Here is a 22,942-nt window from a genome sequence, read left to right as displayed (position 1 = left end):
GGCAGAAGCTACTTGGCCATTTTTGAGCCGGCCTCAGAAGTTATTCAACATCACTTCCATTGTAATCTAATGGTTACAAGTGTGTCATTACGGTCAGCCCAGATTCAAGAGGAAGGCACATGGGACGTGCCTTTCAACAGGAGCCGTGTTCAATCATTTGCAGACATGCCTTAAAATCAACATACCGTGTAATGTTGAGAATACCTGCTTTTATATTTTCAAATGCAGAAAAATTGTTTCCCGTGAAGACCATGGAATATCAGTAAAATTCATTATATCTCTATTCTAATGAAAAATATTCATGATGACACAAAAACAGTTTATATTCAAAATTCTTCTCTTAATTCTCTCAGTAGTGTTCTGCTCTCTGTGGGAACAGGAATAAGGGCAGAGTGAGTGGCAACATGGAGGAAAGGAGGTGATCAGACAAGATCTGCAGAGCCAGGGGGTTGGATGTGTCATCTACATAGACTTCACATTTCCTTAAAATGATGACAACAGTTGAAGAACCAAAACATGATTCCACCCGCTGTGCTAAGAGGCTGGTGTAGCTAGAGGCTGTGAGCCTCAAGGAAGCAAAAACCTTACCGTGGTCTGGAGGAAGCAGGGACGAACAGGAAAGACCCCTAGTCCTCCTCCCAGCCACGCTGCCCAGGCTAAGAGAGATAATTTTCTTTATTAGAGTCCCTAGGAGTATTAATTCCATTATCACCTTAATCCTCAAATTAACCCTATGAGGAAGGTATCATTAAAATTATACAAGGTGTATGTTTTCATATGTGTGTGTAGCACATGAGAAGGCACTAGAGATCCTACCGATCAACACTCATTTACTATTTAATTTCTTCCAAGTGCTTTTACATTTGTTATCTATCAAAAACATTGTTTCAAGTTTCTGGGTTCAAAACCCAGCTCTGCTGTTGACGAGCTATGTGACCTTGGGCAAAGTTAGCCAATCTCTCTAAATCTTGGTTGTCTTGTCTATCAAATGGGGCTAGGGTGTTGAAAGGATAAAATAATTCATGAAAACCCTTTTAAAGTATTAAGTTGATGCACAAGAAATTGCAGTTTTTGCTGTTACTTCTAATGGCAAAAACCGCAGTTACTTTTACACCAAATCTCTCCAAACCTTGGTTGTCTCATCTATCAAATGGGACTAGGGGGTTGTAAGGATAAAATAATTCATGGAAACACTTTCAAAGTATTAGCTTGATGCAAAAGTAATTGCAGTTTCTTTCCATTACTTTTAATGGCAAAAACTGCAATTACTTTTGCACCAACCTAATAGATTAAAGTGGAGACCAGGCCTGATGATTCCCTGGTAGACAAAGCCAATTAGTCCTCATAAGTGCCTTAAACCTTTCGTTATATGCAAACATAAGTGAAACTTAGCTGAGCCATTTCTTATAAGTGCCTGTATTAAAGAAAAACAGGACTTACCCTCTGGTCGAAAGCAGCCAACTAACTTATTTAACTAGGACTTTCCAGCAGGACAAACCAAATAAGGCAAATTTATAACTGTAACCAGCCAAATACTTTGTTTGTATTACTTTCACATTAGCTCTATAAAAGCTTGTCCCTTAAGCTGCTTTGATAGAACCCCAAACCACTTCTAGTTTGGAGCTTCCCAATTCATGAAGTGCTGCTTGTTCGAACAAACTTTTTAAAATTTATTGTGCCTCAGTTTATGGTTTTAACATGCTTATTATAATTAGCATACAATAGGGGCTTAGTAAAAATGCACTGAGTGAATGGCTTAAAAATATACATATACGGACATACACACATAAAATGTCGGTTAATATCCCAACTCTGCCACCAACCAACTTTTGACCCTAAGCAAATCACTTTTACATCAGGCCATTTTTATTTTCATTTCTTCACCTATTAAGTCTCAGGAAAAAAAACTACATTATTTCTCCAGTGCATGCCATTAGCAACCTGGGCATATCCCTGTGATAGTACTTATCTTACCAAAATCTTCAGTATATTTCTTTGCCACTCTTGACTGAGCTCTTTGAAGGCAGGGACTGTGTATTAATCAGCTCAGGCTGCCATAACAAAATACCACAAGCTAAGTGGCTTAAACAGCAGACAGTTATCTCTCACAGTTCTGGACAGTGGAAGTCCAAGATCAAGGTATCTATTGATTCAGTTCCAGGTGAGGGCTCTCTTCCTGGTTTGCAGAAGGCCACCTTCTGGCTGTGTCCTTACATGGGGTGGGTGGGGGAAGCATTCTGGCTCAGATCTCTCTTCTTATAAGGGCACTGATTCCATCGTAAGAACTCCACTCTCCTTACCTCTTCTAAACCTAATCATCTCTCAAAGGATCCATCTCCAAATATAATTGTCTTAGATGTTAGAGCTCCAAGATATGAATTTTAGAGAGACACAAACATTCAGTTCATAACTGACCAACTTTCATCCCCATATTCACACTACTTCATGTGTCATTTTTCCCTCAGGAAAGGCTTGTTGAAATTGTAAAACCTCTTCTTGTCCCCAAATACTATCATCTAGAGGTAATGAAAAATATATACATACATATCCATAATATAAGAGTTTCCCCTCATATGAAACAAAAGAACCTTGGGTATTTTCAAAATCTTGTGGTGTGTTGTTGTTTGGATACAGCAGACTTAATTTGCTGTATCACTGTATATTCATTTAAAAACCTATCTTAGTGCTCTTGGAAGGAAAAATGAGGAAAATTATTTTTTCCTGTTAGATAAGTTTCATTCACTAAACAGAATCACCGTTAAACAGAATTCACCACTCACGTCACTTTTCTCCTGCTCTCAGTAGGAAATGGTCTGCTTCCTATTATATTTAAGGAAAAGTATGGAAGGAAACCATCTAGTGACTACCATAACACCTGCAAATGCCTAATGGGATTATCTCTGAAGCCATCAGGATAAAAAATGTCACAAAACAGAGTTCAAGTTGTGTGGAGGTTTTGTTAGTGCTTTTTCTTCTCGCAAAAATATCAACCTGTGTTTCAACACTAGATATTACATATTCATCTTTTAGAATTTTCCCTAAAATAAAATACATGAATGTGCTCCTGTTTAATAAAAACAGACCAAGCTAATATGCTTCTAATTATAATGAAGCCTTTTAAGTCTATGTTGTAATTCTGAGAGTGAGTCACAAGTTTTATTAGCCTTATAGTCACATCTAAGTCATTCTCAGTTTTTATTGCCTGAATGGAAAAAAAATTAATATAGTTCATTATACTAAGTAACAGCTTCAAATTCTCAGATTTGCTCTGCCTAGCAGGTAAAAATTGTGTGTCTTATTTCAAACCCACTAGGTTGAAATCCTCTGAGGATTAGATTTTCATTCATATTCCCAGTAACCTTCCCTTTCTATTGTGCCGTTCATCCATTTTTGTTACTATTCAAAGCAAAATGGGAGAGAAAGAAGAATGCAGGCACTATGTGAAAACTTAACTGGAAAAAAAAAAAAAGATTTTTTTTCTTGAAGTGGGAAGATAAACGTGTCTGAGCCCTAGATCATTAATAAAGCAGTTACATCATTGGGCAAATTGGGGAGGTTAAATAATTTTGTTCTAAGTGATCGATTATTTAGCACCATTTCCAGTGACAGTGTTATACTGTTTGTAAAATAACAGCAGAAGGGAGGTGTGTGTTTTGGGGTAGATTCCTGGTCCTTGGGCTTTCATGCGTTGTTGGTAGGCATATTCACACTGGTCCAGGAAGAGCTGCGGCCTGTCTTCCATTTCTCTTTCCCTCAAGCTCACCAAGAAGCGAGGTCAAAGTGCACCCGCTTTTCCCTCTCAGAATAATCAATTCACAGTTACTCCTTTCTTCCATTCCATATGTCTGGGCAAGGCCTACATCTTCACACCGCTGACTTCAGCTTGTTTTGTTGCCTTTTTCCTTCCGTCTTGGAATGCCCTGGTGTAGGGAAAGGGGAGCTGTGAGTCTTTACAAGGAAGAAATCACTTACTGTGCCAGGTGCAATGGCTCATGCCTATAAATCTCAGCACTTTGGGAGGCTGAGGCAGGCGGACCTCTTGAGGCCAGGAGTTCGAGACTAGCCTGGCCAACATGGTGAAACCCCATCTCTACTGAAAATACAAAAATTAGCCAGGCGTAGTGACACATGCCTGTAGTCCCGATTATGCTGGACACTGAGGGAGCAGAATCGCTTGAACCCGGGAGGTGGAGATTGCAGTGAGCCGAAATCATGCCACTGCACTCCAGCCTGGGTGACGGAGCAAAACTCTTTCATCTCAAAGAAAAAAAGAAAAGAAATCACTTACTGTGAATCCAGCAATCAGGTTTCATGCAGCTAATAAAAGTGTGGTGAGGGCTGGGCATGGTGGCTCATGCCTGTAATTCCAACACTTTGGGAGGCCAAGGTGGGCAGATCACCTGAGGTCAGGAGTTTGAGACCAGCCTGGCCAACATGGTAAAACCCTATCTCTACTAAAAATACAAAAAATTAGCTGGGCATGGTGGTAAGCGCCTGTAATCCCAGCTATCCGGGAGGCTGAGGCAGGAGAATCGTTTGAACCCGTGAGGCAGAGGTTGCAGTGAGCTGAGATCGCACCATTGCACTCCAACCTGGTTGACAAGAGCGAAACTCCTTCTCAAAAAAAAAAAAAAAAAAGTGTGGTAAAATACTCTTCTTTTGTGTCCTTTGGATGTAATTATGCAGATTAAGGCATAAGTAAATACATCTATATTGATAAGAAATGGACAAAATTAAATTATCTTACTGATTGTAAATAGAGTATAGGGAGATTGTGGGTGGTGGTGTGCTGATAAATGTTCAACAACCTACTGTCTGGGAAACAAAAGCTCTGATTTATACTGTCTGCATATTTCTGTGGCGTAAGTATTTCTACCATGGCCAATTTCCAGTTACCAACATAATGTCACTGAGTGCAGATATGGAAAAAGGTGCACACAGTGGGCTCCCTCAGGTGGGCGTGAGCCAACTCCAACCCACCAATGGGTGTGGACAAATATTTAGTCTCACCCTCCATTGTGAACCATCTTCCCAACCAGAGATTTCACAAATTACTGACAAGTGGAAATGCCAACTGATTTATTAAATTAGGTTTTAAATATTTTCTAGGTAAAACTCTTAATTACTAGCGATGTCATAAAAAGATGCAAACACATCAACGGATTCTGTAATATTCTGTTTTTGGAGCACAGCCTATCTCTCCAGCTTTCTCATTCTCGTTTTTCATATCGCTAATCTTATTGGCCTCAAACTTCTGCATCTATTTTTTCTTTCATTTCTTTCATTTCTATTATCACACCTCTCCCAGCTTTACTTTCTTTCCCTGCACAGGCCAAAACCCATGGGCCATGCCTTCAACTCCAGCCTACCAGAACCCACAGCTATCTCATTCTCTCTTCCTTCCTCATCTACTCTTTAAACCTGCAATGCAAGATCAATCCATTCATATTCTTTGTCTTCTCCTGACCTGGATAGCTGAGCACAGATGGAGAAAATCCCAGCCCCAGGCAGATAGTATTCTTCAGATTTACAGCTTAAGCATCAGCATGGCCTTCAAGTATGGAGTGACCTTTACTGGATTTTGTCTTCATTTCCACATATCTGATAGTACAAATATTTGTCCCTTTCTTAAACCCACTCTCCCATCCTTCTTTCTTTCTTACCAAATGATATTGTATCCAGATTCTCACCTATAATTTCCCACCCATACAATCTAAAAATATAGCTACTATCTTGCTTATTCTTGTGTCTTTTCTGCCTTCCTCCTATATCTAAAAGTCACATTCCTAGATCTCTGTTTTGGTACCTGTCCCAGTTATCTGTTCCTGTTTAGCGTACCACCCCCAGAATCAGTGGCTGTAAAATGATAATTGATGATGATCTCTCCTGGTTCTGTGCTTTGACTGGGCTCATGTGGACATTTCTTACTGGGCTCTCTTGAGCACTTGAAGTCAGATGTTGGCTAGGGCTGCAGTTATGGCCTTGACTGGACCAGAGATACAAGATGGCTCACACGCAAGGTTGGAAGTTGACGCTGGCTGGGAGCTCAGGTGAGTGTGACTAGAATACCTTCATAAGGCCCCTCGGTGTGGCTTGGGTTTATTAAAGGGCATACTGAGAACAAATACTCCAAGAGGCAGGAAGAAGGTCCCAAGCCAGTTAAAGATCTGTGCCAAGAAATGGCAAGGTCTCATGTCTGCTATATTCTATTGGTCAAAGCAATTACAGAGCCTAACCAGGTGCCAGTGGGTAAAGAAATAAACTCTAGCCCTGGATGGGGGAGTAGAAAGGTCACATGGCAGAAGAGCAGATGGGATGGGAGATATTGCTGCTGTCTTTGAGATCTACCGTCTGCCACCAACCTACGGAAACTCTCCTAGTTTTCGTCTCCTTCCTTCCTACTGGCTGCTCTCCTGCTTTAACCTGTGAGCATGTTCTTATCACTATGTTGTTAAAAGAAAAAGGTATAGAAATCAGTGGATGTATCATTTGTGATATGTATACTTTTTTCTATGTATATTATAGTTCAATAAAGAGTTTAAACGTGGTAGAAAAAGAGAAGAATTTGTGGCTCATGGCTACCAAATATGTAGGTCTTCACAGAATTTATTTTTGATGCTAATTTCAATGGTAGGTATGTCCCCAATCCTAGCACATTTCTTTCTCGACTAGAGAACTAATTAATGTGTACCACACATGTAAAACAATGTTATAGTAACATGTGCTAATATCAGGACAAACCAAACTGATGCATATATCTATTTCTATCTATCTGTCTAGAAAGCAAAAACTTTTTTTTCCATGCCTTACTTTTTTAAATAGCAAAATGATGTAATAAACTGGGCTCTTAACTTGGATATTGGAGGGATTAGATAGGTCTAAAAAAAGTCTTGAGTTATCAGAAGAGAAAAAGTCCATGTAAATATCACATATTTGATTTCTATTATCCTTCCAATGAAATTAGGTTAAATAATGTCTCTTAGAAACTAAAATAACAGACAGGGCGCAGTGGTTCATGTCTGTAATCCCAGCACTTTGGGAGGCCAAGGTGGGCAGATCACAAAGTCAGGAGTTCGAGACCAGCCTGGCCAACATGGTAAAATCCCATCTCTACTAAAAATACAAAAATTAGCTGGGCGTGGTGGCGCATGCCTGTAATCCCAGCTACTTGGGAGGCTGATGCAGGAGAATCTCTTGAACCCAGAAGGCGGAGATTGCAGTGAACCAAGATCACCAAGATCACCACGCCACCACACTCCAGCCTGGGTGACAGAGTGAGACCTCATTTGGGGGAAAAAAAAAAAAAAATGGAGACAACGAAAGTCCTGCATATATATTTTAGGATAAGATTTCTGCTCTGTCCCAACAACTAAGACACAACATTTTCTAATCCCTGATTTTATGAAAAATTACAAAATAGGCAGCCTTTGGGATCCTCCAACTTCACTTTCGTATGGTGTCTACTTCCTCTGTACCCCTCTGCCATGTTGCATTCTCTCCTCACGCCTTATCAACATAAGGAGTCATTTAGAAAATCGGCCATGAGTCATTACAAAAATTAAATAGCTGAGTGCAGTGGCGTGCTTCTTTGGTCCCAGCTACTCTAGTGGCTGAGAGGATTGCTTGAGCCCAGGAGTGTGAGGATCAGTCACAGCGACAGTGAGACCTTATCTCAAAAAAAAGTAATGCCCAATTGTAAATGGTTTATTATATTGCCATTGTGATTACCTATATCTTCTATTATGCCAGACCTCAGCCCTATCTACTACGTTAAAATCTAAAATTTAAGAACTTACTTGCCAAGAAATAGGAGGTGGTTAACATAATATTAACCAAGAAGCCACAATATTCATGTATTTTTATGAATTCTTAAGAAAAATCAGGAATAACATCCATCTTTAATATTTTTGTTAAAGATTACTTCAAGAAAAGGAATAGAATTTAATAAATATACTTTAAAAGATACGTACGTTAAATCTAGGGACATTTGGTATATTAAACAAAAAAAGGCCATAAGTCATTGAGATTATTTCACTTTGATGTGTAAATGTATTGCGTATCTTGGGGTATATGTATTTAAATCTTCTCAATAATTATACAGTAGTTTTCTTTATTTTTTTCCATGTTGAAACAATTTGGACAGCAGGGACCAGGGGCTAAGTCTCCAGAGCAAAGGCTCACCCTCATGGAAATACCGGTGTGGCTCTCCAAGTGACTATGTGCTCCAGTGGTTTCCGAAATGCCAGTAAACAGCAAAAACTTTCAGGAAGTCAGCCCTCTGAGACCCAGAGTTGGGTCTTCTGATTCTCAACATGAAGCTATTATGACACTGAGTCTGTGAATTAGGACCAAAAATGGGAAGCAGAAGTCTCCAATTAGTAAAATCCCTAGTTACACATTCTTGAGTTTTTTCCTATTTCCATTTTTAAAACCTCAACCTTAAATCCGTGTGGTCTTTAACCTACCACCCGCCCAGCCTTCTGCGGTCAGGCATCAGTGCACATCTGCCACGTTCCAGGCAGTACCAGAGCACGGTGGCAGTCGCACTGGCCTGAGCACAGTCTCCAAACAGTAAAAAGTGATTTACTGCCTCTTTTTCGTTAATATATCTTGGTTGCCTCCAGCCTTGTTATTTTCTCTAGACATTACTGGACTCACTAACGCAGTGGCCTGAAGTAGACAAGAGGCAGTGTACACTCCCACCCCCACCCCCCAACTTGCAGAGAAGAGCAACTCCCTGCTATTGCGCCATAAATAATTGAATAGTCTCTTCCAGGCAACACAGTCAAGATGCAGATTTAATTTATTCCCTGGGAGGACTAAAGGTGGCTATGTAGACCCGGTTCACAGTCAAGCTGAGCTGAGGACACTGGTACTTTCAAAATGTGTCAAACTTACAGAGCGCATGCCCCGGGGTCCAGTGTCAAATGCCATTGCCAAGAAGGATTCTTTCCTTTTTAGCTTTGTTCTGTTTCCCTGAGCATTCCTCATTAGGAAAAGAAATTTCATTCCACAACAGAAAGGGAAATGATACTGATGTAACTCGCTGGCATTTTGCGTATCTCTAAATTCACTAAAAATCTATGTGCCAAATCTAATGTCATGGTTCCTACCTTGTTTATTTTCTTTAGAAGATTTCTTTGTTAAAGCCACCTGTGACTTGATGTCTGGAGTTGTTTTACATAACACAGTCTGTAAAAGACACCTCGTAGAAGCTACCACTTCTTTGCTTGTGTTAGAAACCTAGCAGGGAAACAGAATGGAAAAAGGGGAAGGAGGAAAAGGAGGAGGGAAGGAAGGAAGAAAAGAAAGAAATCCCAAATCGGGTGTTTCAAAAGACTTCTAGGAAGAACTTTCCGGGTGGAACCAGGGGATGTAAAAGAACCTGAGACCACCAGCAGCACGAGGATCCAGGAGCAAGGGGAGAAATGGGCTTTCCAGGGGCCACTGGGAGCTGAAGGAGAGAGGAAGTAGTGAAAAGAGGCAAACATCGCCAGGAACTTGATAACTCAGCCCAAACCAATACAGTGCTGAAACACGCAAACCTATACTCGGGTCCCTACGTCTCCTATTATAGGAGCTTTGATATTGAGTACATTGATTTTCACGTATTCTCTTCCATTGTCTATTTGACAAAAATTTCTATTTTGCATTTCAAAGAAGCTTATATCTTAAAAATATTCTATTCTGTCTTTTAATTACTCATTTTACAAAATGCTTGATGTTTTCCATGTGAAGTATTTCCTTTGGAAAGCTCCTCTCCTTCCCTTCCTCTCTCCCTCAATTTTCCCTACATGGGTATTTGCAAACTATGTAGACTATGGCTGGAATCTCTTTGGCAAGTACTTAATCAGACTCCAGCTTTGTTTTCAAGTCTAGGTTGCTATGATTGTATCCCTAAGGAAGTTGGTTACGTTTTGGAAAGACTATGTAACACAGAGGCCAGAGCTCTCTTTCTGACCTGGGAGGTGATGTGAGGAAATGACTTCAACAAATTAACTTCTCACTTGTTTCTAAATGACTTTGAGATACAAAGGAGGAAAAAAATCAGTCACTGCTGAAGTTCAAAGAAACGACATTCTACTGAGTGCTTTACGGATTCTTTTAAGTACAATTTTCCAAATAATAGAAAAACATTCCAAATCATGGTGTTGCCTGATTCACTGCACACAGCTGTTAGCTGATCCCAAACATTTATGCTTCCCATTAAAAGCTTGGAGAAAACCAGATAAGGGTGACTTCTAGTCCATCTAGATAGATAACAACGCAAGGCTACGCAGACTGTAATATAAACATGTAAAATAAACCCATAGAAGCAAAACAAAACAAAAAAAACTGCAAAAATGTTAAAGGCTCTCCCATAGCCTGGTGACTTTTATTGAATTTTTTTCTTTTTTTTTTTTTTTTTTTTTTTTTTGCACCCGTGGGGTGAGGAAGAGGAGAATTTTGTCCTTCTGGTGAAACCTCTTGCCGTAGACTTGAAACCTGTAAAATCATCTGGTTTATGGAGCAGTGTTTTGTGCCTTGAATTCCATAGGCAGAATCTGGGCAAAGGACACACGTGGTGAGAGGTTCTGAGGTCTTGTCTCACGGGACGCTGGTTCCAGGACTTTCTTTCTGGGTGACCTTTCTTGGTGGTTAAAATAAAACATGAACTTTCTTCATTCAAGTTTCTCCCTTGCATGCCTTATGTCAGCTTTCCTCACTCACTCACATTTGGGTAAATGTACACACATCCTTTTATCGGCTTATGTACACACATAGATTGTACCAAGCTGGCCAATGCAATATTTATGTTTGTACTTTGAGCTGCCTAAGATTTTGTCATGAAATCTAAGGCTGCTGTAGGGGAAAGAGTGCATAAAACTTTCATGACTAGTATAAAAAATACAAAATGTTATCATTAATATTTAATAAAATTTGCAGCAGTCAATGAGCAAAATCAATGTTTTTTAATTAAGTTATTCATTTGTAACACGAGCTGTACCTTGTTGTGCATTAGGGTGGAATTTAGAATGTTGAACTTAAAATAAATAAATAAACCTAATTTTAGCCCTCGGGGTAATAGTATTAGTGATAAAACTATTAATTGGTTGCCTTTGTTTTGATAAGCAAACAGGGTTTCTTTAGTGACAACATCTTTTATCCCAAAGAGCTTTCTGAGTCTCAAGCTGGATTCTGTCCAAGGTGTTTAGTAAGATGAATTGCGGTTCATACTGTTGATAACAGGCACATCAGTGCCCCGAGCATATCGTTAGCTCCTACCAAGGCTCTCCTATTCGAAATTGGGGCCGTTGAAGGGTGGAAGTTTATACAACTTGAATGAGTTTTTAACCAAGGTTGCAGAGTCATCCTATATTAACGAAATTAGCAATAAATCGAAGGTCTGTTCATCTCTCCAACTCGTCTTCGCTCTGGAATTTATTTTTCCAACCCGTCCTCACTATCCGGTTCTCCCTGTCCCTTCTCTGAGTCCTCCTTGTCAGTTTCCAGACCTTCACCCCTTTGTCCAGACTTCTTTCTGGGGGTGTGGAGGAAACAGCTTCCTGTAAGCAAAGGTGATGTGAACAGGTGGCACATTGCTCTTCCTTACAGCCATTTAAAAATACAGCTTTGATTGGGATGCTGCTAACTTAGTCTCTGTATTTGCCCTAAATCTAGTTGATGTAAATAATGTGCTAAAATTGTGTATTAAAATGATTCTGGCCAGGTGCAGCAGCTCATGCCTATAATCCCGGCACTTCAGGAGGCAGAGGCAGCCAGGCTCACTTGAGCCCAGGAGTTTGACACCAGCCAGGGCAATGTAGCAAGACCCTGTCTCTCAAAAAAAAAAAAAAAATGTTTTTGTAAATTAGCCAGACATGGCGGCACATGCCTTAATCCTAACTACTTGGGAGGCTGAGGCAGGAGAATTGCTTGAGCCCAGGAGTTCAAGGTTGCAGTGAGCCATGATTGCACCACTGCACTTCAGCCTGAGTGACCTGAGTAGTAACAAAGTGACTCTGTCTCTTAAAAGAAAGAGTAGTGACAAAGAGACTCTGTCTCAAGGAAGAAAGGGAAGGGAAGGGCAGGGCAGGGCAGGGCAGGGAAGGGAAGGGAAGGAAAGGGAAGGGAAGGGAAGGGAAGGGAAAGAAGAGAACCCACTATATTTACAAAACAGTTTACCCAGATTCCAGGGAAAATGGTAAAAAAGAAAAACATTGATTATACTGTACAGGGGTGTCCATACTAGCTGATAACTATAAGTTAAAAATTTATAAATAGATCTCTAAGGACTTCTGATGCAAGATTTTCAAAGTTAAGAGAAGAAAGCCATTTTTCTCATCAACCCTAATTATCAAACAAATTGTTAGTGTGATTCGTAAATGTAAAAAATGCAAGCACATTTCATTATATATACTGATGCTGGTTAAATTTACCTAATGGGGAGTCGTGAAATTCCTGAAGTCTCAACTCAAACAAAATAATTTAATAAAAATAATATATATTGGAAAGATGGAGTATGTAGAATCCAGGATTAAGTTGGTCACTTCTGAGGAATATGCAGAATGACACAAGCATTTCAATACCTGTTCTAGATTCACTAATAGTATGAAGTCGAAAGTATAAGGGAAACAGTCCATTCAGCAGGGCGACCACAGGAAAAGGATTTAATTTTTATCTGTTTTAAGAATCTCTAGAAATAAATATAAATGTAAACTAGATTTAATTAAAATTGACCAAAGATGATTTCCTTATCCAAATTATCAAGAATAGTTAATATAGACCCTTTGGGGGTTTAGGAGAATGTAGGAAGAAGCTGTGCTAGCTTATATTATGCTCAGCTTCTTTTAGTTGTTTATTGAAATGTGTCAACTTTATTGTTAATATTTCGCTGATGGTCCGTTCTTCATCTCCCCAATATGGAATTCAATTTAAAATACAATCCGATATTCCGTCTGAAAATTTCAATTCCCACCAGAAGGATAATTCAATTAAGTTCCAAATATTTCTTTTAAAAATACAAAATAAAATCATTCTCTCTACATATGCTATTTCTGCTCAGTTCCAAAAGGATAAAAAACTGCATTTGTTTAGTTTTGGTTCATCTATCACTTTGTACATTTTTATGGATTTTTACGTGTAATCACATTTTCAGAGGGGATTTTATATAGTCTGCTCCATTTCTGCAGAGTTATTATCTTTCAGCCTTAAAATTATAAAAATTGATACACAATCTTGGGTTTCTCTCTCCCTAGGAAAGTGATGGGTAGCCATTCATCATTCACTGTGACGGGCTAAACTCACTTTGTTTACTGTAGTGAAGGAGGGTTGTTTCTCCTTTTCCCCCTTTCTTACTAACAATGGTGGTGGTGATCACAGTGGCTTTCCTGCCTGTGCTGGGGTGGGAGGATGAGGGATAAGCACCTTACTTCTAAGCCTAGAAAAGAATCTGCATTTTTTTTTTCTCTAAAAGCTTGATAAGGTACAGTATGTTATTTCAAAGGAACTTGCAACTTCCATCTCCCTCTCCTGTTGAGGTTACTCTCCATACATCTCTTTCCCCTGCCTCTCTCTACCAATTTGCTGTTTGCAAGATGACTGCTCTATCAGACATAAAATGCTGCCTTTTTGCTTAACTATGCAACAACTGCTCTCTGTACTTCTAGGGCAGCCTTAATGGTGCATTTATATTCCATTCAAACTTGAACACAGCAAGAGAAAACCTGCCTACAGGGATCGTAAGTACTGATGGCATTTGCCACCATCTGAAAGCCTTGCATATGGCGTTATATGTACCTGAGCCATTCCAAAGTGTTATCTTTAAAACACAATTGTGCCTTACAGGTGTCAGCTGGGCAGAGGTGAAGTTTAGAATCATTTTTTATGCTCCTTCCCTATGGCTTATGTTGAGGCTTATTCTAATCCCTGGGTTTGTGCAAAGGACCACATAAAAACGCTACAAACCCAATGTCAGCTTCCATTTGTATACCAACGGGGGAAATGCCTTCTCCTGTAAATATGTTAGGAAAATGGGAGGTGGGAAGAAGCAGAGTTATGTTTAGAAGGAAGAGAGCATTCCCATTGTGCTATGCTCTGGTAAGGGAGCATTCCAACCTCACAGTTAAGTTTGGGTTAACCTTATGTTTAACCTGCACTTCTGTGCTAAACTGCCGTTGTCTTCTCAGACACAAAGAATCCAAAAATGTCCTGCCACTGATCAGAATTATGTACATATACGCCCTCTTTGCCTCTTTACTCTCACTTGCCAGAGACTCTCACACACTTGAACAAGTGTGTCTTCTAATGAGATGTGGTGAACAGTGCTGCATTTTAGGAGGCTGATTACTTTTAATGCAGTGTGACGGCTCTGATTTTTTGATGTCTGCAGGACAAAGATGTGCAATGTGGAAATGCCTCTTCACTGACCCCTATTCTCCCTATATGTGTTGGTTTTCCTACCCTCCAGAATGCCTCTCCACTTACAGGATTACGTCTCTTATGTTCTCCTTTCTCCTGTCTTTAAAACCAAGAAAGCATCATCATGCTCTCCTTCAGATGAGAGTGACATTTCAGATATAAATTAAGAGATGCTTGTTTAAATGGAGCAACATTTGTGCACATGCAATGTGTGTGTGGTCTGTGTGTGTGTGTGTGTGTGCGTGCACACATGGTTGAATGTATGTAGGATGGAGATTCAGATCCATACCTGAAATTCCTAAGCTCACATTTCCTCAGCTGAATGCCACCCAGAAGACTGGTTTGTACTCCTCTAGAGTACTGGCAGTGTTAGCTTCCTTCTGCAAGAGTCCCATTGCAGGAGGCATCTAAAGATGTGGCTCAATAAAGTAAGCAACTAATGTAGACTTGCCTTAAACAAGTAGAGGCCACTGTGGTGATCTGGGCAAGCAGTAATTCAACTTTCCTTCAACTTAATCATCAGGGCATTATGACTGACAGTTTCCTGTGTGAACCCCAAATATCTGAGACAGCTCTCAGTTAATTTAGACAATTTATTTTGCCAAAGTTGAAGACACACACCCGTGACACAGCCTCAGGAGGCCCCGATGACACGTGCCGAAGGCGGTCAGAGCACAGTTTGGTTTTATACATTTTAGGGAGGCATGAGACATCAATCATCATAGGTAAGATGAACATTGGTTCAGCCCGGAAAGGCGGGACAACTGGAAATGGGGAGAGCGCTTCCAGGTCATAGGCAGATTCAAGACAAATGGTTGCATTCTTTTGTTTCTGATGAACCTCTCCAAAGGAGACAATCAGATATGAATTTATGCCAGTGAGCAGGGGAGTGACTTTGAGTAGAATGAAAGGCAGTTTTGCCCTGAGCAGTTCCCTGCTTGACTTTTTTCTTTAGCTTAGTGATTTGGGGACCCCAAGATTTATTTTCCTTTCACAATTGAATGGATGGAAGATTTTTCTCAGCAACCTGAAATTTGGAGAAAGAATTGATAAGGCTGCAAGATAATGAGTGAGTCGGACGAGTTGGGTGGGAGGGAACCATTTTACTGCCATCCTTAGAGGAGGCTGGATACGTTCCTTCTTTCCTTCCTTTCTTCCTTCCTTTATTTATTCAATAGTTCTACTTCTTGCGTATTATATTCAGCAGGTCTAGCATAGCCTCTGACCTCCTCCAGTTGACAGCATACATCTCTTTTATTCATTCATCCAGATAGGATCTAATTTTCTAGCAGCCTAACCCAGAACAAGCCAATGAAGACGCACTCTTCCAACTCTTCCAAAAAAGAAAATTAGTAAACCAAGTAGGGGGTGGCTGATAGAAAAAAGACCAATGGAGGGGGCCAGTGCACCTCCCTGCCTCTACCAGCAGCTGAGGCAATTAAAAAGCTTGGGATTGCTCACCGGCCAGCAGGAATTTCCCAGCTAGACCCAGAAATGAGCACCACCCGCTACACCTTCCAACGTGAGGATCCCAGAGGCCACAGTATGACTCTAATAGAATCATTCACTCTCCACTAGAAGCAAAGGTATTGATTCCAATGTCAACTAGCTTGGACCCAAGGGCCACTCTTTCCTTTGCTCGGTTGAGGGGCCATCTCCCTGAGCGAATCTGGTGACCAACCTCAGACGGGAAAAAACAAACAGGCCTTTCTGTGAGTCTCTGAACACAGTGGGTTACTTTCCCGGACAAGACACAGAGCAAACACTTGCTTTGTGTGTGAACCCGTTTCCTTCCATGAAACCTTGGGTTTAACCTGCGCTTCTGTGCCACGATGCCACTGTCTGCTCACTTCCTCAAGCCTGAGACTGGAGGGCTTCTGTCTGCTCTTTGAATAAGATGGTAGGTAAAGATCTTATATATGCATGTCCAAGTGGGCAGGCCTAGACAAGGGGTCATACAAATGCCCTCCACTTCAGCCCCAGCCCTCTCAAGTTGGTCGTTTGTGCTGAGAAATCTCTCCTCATCTTAGTGAGTGGAGGGTTTTCTGAGTGACAATGCATCACTGCTTGTGAAGGAGAAAGCGTTTGTTTCCAATTCAAATTGAGATCACATAATTGTTTGCGACGGAAACATGATTTGCTTTTCCACAAACACACAGAAGAAAGCAGCTGTCCTCATGACAGTGTTGTTCCAGCATCTTCTTATCTCCGCCACACTCTGGGTGAAGATCAGGGTCAGGGGAAATGAAGAACTATGACTGCTTTGCCGTTAATTCTCTCCCACCTCCCTCAGATGCATTGTCTAGAAAATTAAACTAAGATTTTATCCTTTACTTTTCACACTCCTCACTCCCAGGGCCGTTCCTGTTCCTTTTTTGTCTTTGCCGGGATGCACAAGGGGCCATTAATTACCTGTCTCTTTGTATCCAGGAGAATAACTGGGATGACTGTACTCACATCCCAGGGAGTTATACTTTAGGTAATCAAATGAAAACAGTTAATTCCAAGCCTGCACGGCAATGTACTTTCTCATAATGGAAAGTAAACACTGTGTCACTTTCATAACACATTTAAACAAGGGGCCTGGTGAATGCAATTCATTGCATTTGACAAAGACAGAAAATTTCCCTGGCTGCTCCTGTGTCTCCCAGAGTGCCCACTCCTGGACATTTCTCCAACGTATACAATGTGCAGTGCCACGCACTGGCTAGTATTTTCAAACGCAACCTGGTTAAATCCACACTAAAGATTTGACTTAGAACTTGACTCCAGCCAATGTATTTTTTAAATACAAGAAAATCAAAAAGAAAATCAAATTGTTCAGAGTTTAGTTGTTGCAAAGCTCACGTTTGATGTTGTTCATACCACACATTCTCAGAATTACAAATAAAATACAGTGTTGAATTTATGCATACCTTCCCAGAAAGCCCTGTGATTAAAACATTTGGAAGGGATAGATGGCAATTCCATTTTGAAAGCTCTCTAGAAAAAGAGTCTACAGGGCACCTGTCTAAATCGTTTAACACTGAGTTAAGAAATCCTTCCTTCTGCCCAGTCAAATGTAATTGTTACCTAGTATGATTGTGCCTTCCACGTGAAATAAATGCTTTCTCTCTCCAGCGCACCTTGCTATCCCGCCATCCTGTTCTTAATCCTTCTCTTCCTTGAGTGGAATAATTCCAGCATTTTCAAATAGTTTCGCTGCTCCCCCAACTCCACACCTGCCACTCACCACATACACTTTCTGAATCTTCTTGTCTAGTCTGACAGTAATGGCATCACGGAGGTGACCATCTTCCTAATTATAAAACCTGACATCTAACCTCTTGAGTAATCTAACACAGGGTGAACTCAAGCAGTTCAATTTTCAAGTTTAAATCCATTTAGCAAATATGTATTTAACCTTCTAAGTAGAAGAAAATGTGCCCAATCTAATGGGAATCAGGAAGGGTAAGAAACGGTTTCTGTCTTCAAGGAGCATAAATCTTAACTCTGGAAATAACTAAATAAAAGAACATGGCCATGATTTGAGAGATAGCACAAGAGGAGACTGTTCCTTGTTTCTTGACAAAAGATTGGTTCCTGCAAGTCCTACAGAAACTGTGAGGGGCTGAGTCTATCAGGGAGGAGAAACATGAAATTTGGGTTTGGGAAGACTTAGATTTTCTCCCATCCTGCTGTTATGAGGCCCATGTTATAGTTTCTACTGTCTTTGAACTTACAAGTGGCTGAAAAGATAAATGTACCAAGATTTGGAGGCCTGAATATTCTGAACAGAAAGAAAATAGGGGTGATCAGTGTGCTCTGGAAATTCTCTGACTTCATTCCTTAGGATGGTCAAATAGGGAAGGGTGCTAAGGAGCCTTAACCATATCCTTTTAGGACTGACGCTCACCTGAGAATCCTTCAAGTGAGATTTGGGGTGTTAAGGATACTGGCTTCAGCCTCTATGACTAAAATATGTTGAGCATATGGATTTTACAGGAAGACATAATTTCTGAAGCTAAGAAGCGAACAGACTGGGAAACACAAAAAGGAAAGACCGAGCAACTAGGCCAAAGCCAGCAGAAGTAGAATAAGCGTCTCTGTTTAGACAGAGTGGAGTGGAAGCAAATTTCTTGAAAGAGGACGTTTTTTGTCTTAACCAAAATAGTTGGGCTAATTTCTGCCATATTTTGTACATTCTATGTTTGTGCCTTTTTCCAGAATTCTTTGTCTTATTTTCTGCTTTTATTTTTCCCAGTGATGAGGAAGGTATATTTCTGGAAGGTAAAAAAGTAGTCTTGTGTACTCGAATGACCTAATTCAAGGGCCACCATTTTTTATTCTTCCTTATTTTTAGTGATGAATTTAGGGCATTTCATTTTTCCCCACCCACCTTCTGACTAATCTTTGTGCCACATAGAATTCCAGACCCTGATGATTGCTACCGTAAATAGATTCTTCCAAAAACTATTGTTTAACATGCATGTTTAACTTTGCAGCTTCACTTATAACTGTTACTAGGATGTGATTCTATGGGCTCACCTTGGTCAGTTGCTCACCACTGTCCTTTTGTCCTTGGACTTGCCTGCCATGCGTAAGTTCTTGCCTTTGATTCATCTCACTTATCACTGGAATATATTTACATACATTTTCAGAACTGGCGCATGGATGGTATATTTTGAGAGACCTTGCATGTCCAAGCAAGACTTACAGTTGCCTTAAAATCTGAAAGCCATCTGGCTGCGTACAGAATTCATGAGTAACTACCTATTTCCTTCAGAATAAAAAGAAATTTTTAACTTCATTTTTTTCTGAAGTTTAAAGCTGTGAAAGAGAGTCTGGCTAGGGAAACCAGCTGTTAGTAAAATATGAGATATCTCAAACTTAATGCCTCTGTCCAAAGATTGGGAGCGTTAGACAAAGGTAAACCCACCATCCAGATTTAGCATCATGAAACATTTTTCATATGTAACTCAGATCTCTTTTTTTTTTCTAAGAAATGAAATGTTACAAGTCAGCTAAATTCCCAATCTGACTTTTGATGAGAATATTTTGCTTTAGTCTTGATGTTTTTAAAGTCTTGATATGTGTATAGGTATGTGTCTTATACTGAAAGAGTCATCTCTCAGAGTCCACCCGGTGCTGCTAGAATCCCTTTTTACAGATGTGGAACTTAAGAGCAAGTTGTTATGCAGATGCCAGACAAAACTGCTGCTGCCTAACTGTCATTCACCCAACATCATTCCACTTTGTCAAGTTTCCGAAGTCTAGGCATGACTGGATATTATTCCGTCTTCAATATGATACATCTTGTTTTGAGATTGGGGCAATTTCTCCCAAATATTAGTAATATTTCAGTTGACACTTTCTTATGTAGTATTACTGCCCTTTGGCATCTTTTAATATGTTTTTAAGGACACTTCAGGAGAAATGGGCGGAAAGTGAATCTGGCAAAGCCAGCGGATTGCCATCGTAACTCTGAAAATGCCATCATTACCATATCCATTTATTTGGCTGGTTTTCCCATTTCCCACAGAATGCTTATCAACATTGTTTAGATTGCTATTAGCTTGCATCTTGTGACTCATGATTTCATTCTTATAACATGATGCAATTGACAAGAAAAGTGAAGTCGAAAGACCTCAATGAAGAAAGGAAGTAAGGGAAGAAGAAAGCAGGCAGGGAATCCCCGGAGTGGCCTCCTCTGGCTTAAATTGCCATCCAAGAGCAGAACCGAAATGTGGTTTCCCTCATAGTTTGTTTTCTTAAATGTATCTCCATTCTGTCATGACTTGACCACAAAGGGAAAGTGTTCCGTTGTCACTACATTACTTGTCTGAACAGGGAAGGAAGTTTCTATTGGTTTAATCCTTATTCATAGCTATGAAAATGTGTCCTGTCTTTCTCATGAAACTCAATTCATTATTGGAAAATCCCTCTGCTAACATGAACAAATTGAATTATTCCATGGGGTTTTATTGCTCTAAAAAGCAATTCCTTCATTGATGAGAGAAACTCTATAATATATTAAGAGAGGGAAAATATCATACTTAATGACAATTTGCCTCATGTGAATTTTCTCCGATTTTCTTGTGATTTGGGTCCTTGATAAATAAAGTGCATTTTATTATTTTACTCCTATTATTTTATTCTATTATTCTAAAATTTAAATATCAAATTAAAAAAAATCAACTTCTGGGTACATTGGTAACCTTTGATCTCTTTGCCTGTCCCCGTAAAGCACCCTCAGACTAGGAATCTTCTGTTATAATAATATGATCTTGTCATGACTAAATAGTAAAGTTCAGTTTCCTCTGGTTTATAAGCTGTGGGCATGATAAGATGGCAAAGGGGCTTATTGTCATTCTTCCTGTCTCTTGAAATGTTAGTTCCACACTTATTAATTAAGATAAGGTAGCACCAAGAGCAAGACTAATAGTTTACTTTCATTGTTACTGTATTTTAACAGGCCATTACACAATACTCAACAATACTCTGTCATTCTGCTAATCTAGTAACAGACGCATGTTTATCCATTTTACTTTTCAAGAGAAATATCTTTATAGATCTTGGCAAATTAACACATTGACTAGAGGAGCAAATATGTACATGTTTAAAAACCTACAGAAAAATAATGAGGCTAAATGTTAACTGAGCTACATTGTATTTACTTTTAGCTTTAAAATTCCTTACATAAATTGAGCATTTAAGCAATAACATTTGAGAAGTATAGCGTTTTTCATGTTCCAAAATTTTCTATCCTGTATAAGGAAAAGAATGTTTTATTCAAGCAGTCATGTTGCAATCCAATAGCAGCTCTAACAGATTCTTCATTTAAATGTGTGTTCTCTACAGAAACTGGCCCTCTTGATTTTTTCGCTGTATGATCCAAACAGTCATCATGGATGCTGCCACCAGAATGGCATTTTTAGGTTATGGGGAGTGTAGTTGTGTGCTCCTCATGCTGTCCCTGGCCAGAGTGACGTTGTGAAGGGGACAGGATCCACGACCAGTGCTCTTGTTGGACTCATCTGCTGTACTGAGATGGTGTGGAGTCCTGCAGTAGTGAGGAGAAACTCATCTCAAGGGTGGAAAGGGGGGGAGAATGATGGGTACAGCTAAGGCCACTTGCTGATATTTGACCATATTTACCCACAGAAACAGCGGTTTCATATGGTTTTGCCTAATACGTTTCCCTCCTGCTACTAGTATTGAACAGATGATGAGGGCTAGGCATTCTCATAATTTTTTTCTTCCTCCTCCTCCTCTTCCTCCTCCTCCTCCTTCTCCTCCTCCTCCTCATCCTCATCCTCTTTATCTCCTCCTTCTTACTCTTGTCCTCCTCTCTCTACACCTCTTCCTTCTCCTCCCCTCCCTCCTACTCTTCCTCTTTGTCTTCCTCCTCCTTGTCAGGAGCTGTTTGGGAATATGATTTAGGAATCTACAAGGAACCTCACAATCTTCTTTCTTGCTCTCCTTTTGTTTGCATTTAAATGGAAAGAAAAAAGAAAACTACCACCACTAAATAAAAACAGCCAAGAGTGAATAAAAAGGTCTTTTTCCAGTTTCAAAGCTCTGTAACAGTGACTCTTTGAAGAACAGCTGTAACTAAATGGGATTTTCCTAAATGAGGGAGCTGTGTATTTTCTAGAGCCTGGCTTTGGGAAAGTAGAACCTGTGCCTGCCAGCCACTGTCAGAAGTGGTTTGGACAATCTGGAAGGTATTGTGTGATGTTTCTCACCCCAATTTTGAACTTAACCATTGCCCATTGCTAAACCTGCTTTTAAATGTCAAAAGTCAAAGTATGAGTTCACACAAACCTGAATGACACTGCACTCCCAGATTTCCCTAATTTTTTATTTCATTATATACAAAAGAAAGTCCACATTCTTTAACAGGACTTTTAATACTATGAACAGAACTTATCCTACCCTTTATGTGTTTCATGTGTACTACTCTTTTGCCTACCCATACATTCAAGACCCAGACACACTCATACACTGTGCTTGAACCATCCTTGACTTCTTGCCATTTCTAGAATATGTCTTATACTTACATGACCACAACTCCTTACTCATACTGTTTTCCTGAACTTGAGGAAATCTGAACAAACTAGGGCCCAGATGAAATTCTGTTTTATTTATTGAGAAGGATTTCTCAATATCAGCTGTCCAAGCCTTTGCACTTCTATACAGTGCCACTGTGTATGACTTTGGGTCACTTGGTCTTTTTGTGTTGAGTGATTATTCTGTGTACATGCATGCTCATTGTGGCATGCTTATTGTGGCCTCCTCTGCAATGGCACTTATCTAGCACATGCTAAGCACTTAGTAAGTGATTTTTAAGATTAAATGATAGGTTGGCTGGGCATGGTGGCTCACGCCTGCAATCCCAGCACTTTGGGAAGCTGAGGGGGGTGGATCGTGAGGTCAGGAGTTTGAGACTAGCCTGGCCAACATGGTAAAACTCTGTCTCTACTAAAGATACAAAAAATTAGCTGGGCTTGGTGGTGTTTGCCTGTAATTCCAGCTACTTGGGAGGCTGAGGCAGGAGAAT

The sequence above is a fragment of the Mandrillus leucophaeus genome, unplaced genomic scaffold, assembly GCF_000951045.1.
Source record: "Mandrillus leucophaeus isolate KB7577 unplaced genomic scaffold, Mleu.le_1.0 Scaffold15, whole genome shotgun sequence".
Lineage (NCBI taxonomy): Eukaryota > Metazoa > Chordata > Mammalia > Primates > Cercopithecidae > Mandrillus > Mandrillus leucophaeus.
The sequence above is the reverse complement of the archived record's forward strand: the minus strand, read 5'-3'. Positions refer to the sequence as shown.